General features: G+C 40.1%; 1 long non-coding RNA gene across 1 annotated transcript; it reads right to left on the reverse strand.

Moving 5' to 3' along the window:
* Positions 1–1102: 1102 nt before the first annotated feature.
* Positions 1103–2842, reverse strand: LOC123965565. Its single transcript, XR_006823729.1, has 2 exons — positions 2398–2842; positions 1103–2267 (listed from the first exon to the last, which is right to left on the reverse strand). It is a non-coding gene; the product is annotated as an uncharacterized LOC123965565 (long non-coding RNA).
* Between the last annotated feature and the right edge of the window lie 2088 nt (positions 2843–4930).

The following is a 4930-nucleotide window of genomic DNA, read 5'->3' on the forward strand; positions in this document are numbered from 1 at the left end:
CTCACACGGTCGTGCTCGGGCCCTAAAAAATATAATCCGAGCAAATTCAATAGGGACCTCACACGGTCGTGCTCGGGCCCTAATAATCCGAGCAGATTCAATAGGGACCTCGCACGGTCGTGCTCGGGCCCTAATAATCCGAGCAGATTCAATAGGGACCTCACACGGTCGTGCTCGGGCCCTAAAAAAATATAATCCGAGCAAATTCAATAGGGACCTCACACGGTCGTGCTCGGGCCCTAATAATCCGAGCAAATTCAATAGGGACCTCACACGGTCGTGCTCGGGCCCTAAAAACCTAATAATCCGAGCAGATTCAATAGGGACCTCGCACGGTCGTGCTCGGGCCCTAATAATCCGAGCAGATTCAATAGGGACCTCGCACGGTCGTGCTCGGGCCCTACTTAAAGCTGCAAGCAGCGTTGGGCGGGGAAATTCACAGCCGCACCGGCAGAGCTCCAGAATATGCAACTCGGCCGGCTCACGCGCGGACGCGCTACTAGTGCGAGGGCCCGCCCAACGCTGCTTGCAGCTTTAATGTGTTTTTGTCGCTTTAATCTTGAAAAGCTGCAGAGCTGCAGTCTCTTTTTATTCAACTTACACTGTAAATTTCCAGCTAAACCGAGGCTTTTTCAAGACACTTTTCTCTCTTTCTCTCTCTCTCTCGCCTGTCATTCACTGTCTTGTGCAGAGTTTTATGTGCATTTCTGCTGCCGACAACCGCATGCACGTTGCGGCAACCATCCTGTTGTGCAGGATGTGGTTGCTGCTGTCTTGGTAAAAGACAGGATGTTTTGTAAAAGACAAAATCGCTTTGAATCAGGACTTAGGCTATAGAATGCTATGTGAATGCAAAACTAAAAGTGAAAATTGTTTTTTTATCATTAGACAATCACAGATCATTTGGATAGATTGATCATTCTAGCCTTTTTTGTAAAAAGCAATATTAGCCTACACAATTAAACAGTATACCCAATCTTGATATATTGAAGTAACAATTTAAATTTACTTGTTTCTTGAACATTGTTTCTTGAGCATTATTAAAATCATGAACACAATTTACTTGGTTGATTACAAAAATGTACAAAACAAACATTTTGCGTAGATGTTTATAACACAGATGGTTTATTAAAAAACTGAACTGCAGGTACAGGAGAAACATAAAGTAGGCTAACTAGAGAGACACCTCCCACCAAAGACCTCGGTTTTGACTTATCACAGTTGTATTAAAATACTGTACATACATCTACTTGGGATTTAGTAAGGAGAGTTAAAAAAGAAACAAACAAAACGAAGAAGATAGATTCCTGACTGTCCTCAGACAGGCTGGCCACAGGTCCTGGCTGCAAACACTTAAATCACAGAGAAAAACATTTTGTGTAGAACAGCATTTACAAAAGCACGACACAATTAATGTGATTTTGTTGTTGTTTTCTTTACTGTGCATCAGTTCTCATATATACCACAATACCATGTCTGCACCATGTAACAAACATAAACATTCAATAAATCACATCATACAGTAGCGTGCTTTGTGATTGCAAAACATCTGTATTTTACAGGTGACTGTCATAGACTATCACACACATCAGCTGAAAAAGCAGCTTACACAAGTAATAAAAAAATACACAAAAAGTTTTAAAAAAATAAAAATTCTCCCATGTATCCTTACAAAATACATAATAACACTGAACACTATATTTGTTGACATTTTCGCATACATGTTGAATTTGTTTAATTTGTTACAGAGTGAGAAGATGTTTAAAGTTAGATGGGCCATGCTCAGAGTAAAAAATATCTTTCTCTCAGTAAAGTCTATGTTCCTAAAGAAGTATTTCAGCTTATTGTTTGGCATCTCCAAAACAACCCAGCCAACAGGTGCACTGTATTGATTCAGTTTATGGTGAATCTGTAGCATTTAATAGGATTATAAGAGCCTGCAAAGCTCACAGTTGGCAGGGAAAAAGAAGCCGTTAGCAATACCAAGAGACTGAACGATTCTTGAACAGATTGAATGGATTAATATGTAGTAATGTGCTTTTCTGATCAAATGTGTTTCTGAAGATGTTCCTCCTGTCTCTGTATACTTAATAAGGCATGTCCAATATTCATCCATCAAATACTTATTCAGCATCCTCCATCCTGTTGTCTTTTGTATTCCTTCTGGATCTTGTGGCTTGTTGAAGTTAATTTAATTTATTGCACTTCTTTATCCCATATGCAATGAGAGCAATGGCGAAAAATATGAGAATACCAAATCCAATTCCCTAAAAAGTGACAGTTGACAGAGATTTGAGACAAACCAAGATATTCATCAACATAATGGGTTACACAACAATCAAACTGATGCTGCTACAAATCAGTTTCTGACATTGTGCCAAAAGATGTTTTTCTCACCTGAGACAAAGCATAATGTTTGTGTGAACGAGCCATGAGTTCTTCTGGTGAGTATCTTGTTGTATTTGATGGTGTGCACCACTTCAGATAAGTGTTATCTACAGAGACAAATGTGCCAGTCCAGTCTGTCATTGCACAGACAAAGTATTGGCCATCAAGAAAAACGAGAACCTGCCATACCAAGGGAGGGAGAATGCTGTACACACATTTTGTAGAATGATTTTTGCACTTGCATTCATGGATTATCAACATCAGAAAAAAAGATATACAGGCCGGAATTACAAAAAATGCAGATGCAAATAGGCCGTTCCATTGAGGATTGCAAGGGCAAGCAAACTCCACCTCCACTATCTTCTCTACAATAGCCAGGACAAAAGCAAAAAGCATATTTGCAACGACAGGGCTGTGTCCAAAGTCTTCCTGAAGTCTTGAGATCAGCCGATCTGTTGCCATAATGAATCCTACACACAAAGAGAAAAGCGGAGATGTAAAGCAAGAAAAAAAACAAGCATTTAGGGGATGAAGATGCCTTAATATGTTTTTGAGGAGGGTTGATTTCTTTTGTCACAAGCTTCTCTTAATTAATAACACTGAGATGGACGGCAGAGCTCTACAGTACTGACAGTTTATATAGAATGTTTTTTATTTTTAGAATATGAAATCAGTCATCATGACAGAGGCCTAAAGCTGCTTGGACACTGCCCAGACAGCGCCCAACCAACACCAACATTCTGCAATTGGCAATAGTTGGTTTTAGTCTTTAAAATGTTCAAAAAACCAATTGTCAGTTCAACACTGCACAGAGAGCTACTGCCCAGACTTTTGTTGCCTATTTTTTCTTATTTAAGTCACAAGGTCGAGGCTAAAATCACTTTTTTGCAAGTGGAAAACTACTCATTACTGGTTGTATTGGCCCTTTACAGGTAGGCCTATTTCAATAGGTTAAAAGGACTGGGTGTGTCATAATCAGCCATAACTCAGATAACGCTCATAAATGAAATCAAGTAATTTTTTGAGATCCTTTCAGTCACAAAGTAGGAGGTGGAATCAGTTTTTTGGCAAGTGCAAAATAGGCTAAATGGGTTTTATTGACCATTTAAATGTATTTCCACTGGTAAAAAGGACTGGATTGGTTGGCACAGAGCAAGCAAAAATATTGTAGTGTCATGGGCTATGGATAATTGCAAGACAGACACTTCTTTTATTTTAATTATAGCCTAACCCAATTGTAAATCATGTTAATTAAAGACTACAGTCTGTTTTCCAAATATAAACAAGGATATTAAACATATGACTACCAAACACAAATACGGCAACAATAGACTGATTTTATTGCCTATAATAACGTTTTGTGCAGGCCTGATTAGTATAAACTGCAAACACTTCAACTGTGATTATTACAGCAGGGTTTTCAAAGTCTGAGACTGGGCATCCCCTCAGACAAATCTTGGGAAAAGTTGCAACCCCCCAAGTTTACTTGTTTAGTTTCGCTCAATTCCTGGATGCCTGTGGGATCATGATTATGTTATTTGATCTCAACAACTGAGGCAACAACTAAGGGCAAAATAGCCTAATATCACTGTTTGAAGTAACTTCAGACTACACAAAATAGATTAAAAAAGGTCAGTCCTAAGGCAGTTTAGTTTTTAACACTGGTAATGTAGGAAAAACAGTTCACCGAAACTATATTTCTGAACTCTCTCATTAACGGAGTCACACACAACTATTCTATATGATGTCCTTTTAATAACTTATATAATAACGAATGTAATAGGCTATTGTTTCACTTCCATTCACCGAGCCTCCCCTGAAACTGTTTGGTGGCCCCCTGGGGAGGCCCGCCTCACACTTTGAAAACCTCTGCGTTACAGGAAACATTTAGCCTACATTTCACAAAGGCAAACCATTGCTGTTACCACGGACATAAAGTAATGCTTATTTGCATGCGTTGGCGTCTGTAGCTACCTGTCGGAAGCTCCGTCTTATACCGGACTCTTATCCAGTTTTAATCCACTCTTTTTCGTTACATTTTTTATATCCTTTTTATTTAACTTAAGTTTTTAACTTGAGTTTTACGTGGGTTAAGGATTTTAGTCATCCGACATGGATTTTAAGCTAGATGACCGTAAAAACGCGATCAACGCTACTGATCGCAACAAAGCTCTGGTGACTATGCTAGCCGAGATAACTCTGCCCCATGAGGATTGCACACTCCATAAGAAAGCGAACCAGAAGATTGCTGACCTTATGGAAGACATCCGACGACTTTCAGAGGAACTCAAAGAGAAAGATTCCCTGCTGACTGGCTTTATGGATGTGGCTTCAGTACAAGCCAAACAGATTGTTTCTCTTAGCGCAACCGCTAACATCCAGGACACCGTGTTTTGGGACCCCTCTAGCCTTCCGAGGCTTTCCTCCTGCTCGACTCCGAAGCATCAGTCAACCTGGGCTGAAGTGGTGGTCCGTGGCTGCAAGAGAGGCTCGGATGGGGCTGCCTCTCCTCCGTCCATCGGCCTCTCCAACCGCTATGCAG

Source organism: Micropterus dolomieu, unplaced genomic scaffold (assembly GCF_021292245.1).
Source record: "Micropterus dolomieu isolate WLL.071019.BEF.003 ecotype Adirondacks unplaced genomic scaffold, ASM2129224v1 contig_10177, whole genome shotgun sequence".
Taxonomy (NCBI): Eukaryota; Metazoa; Chordata; class Actinopteri; order Centrarchiformes; family Centrarchidae; genus Micropterus; species Micropterus dolomieu.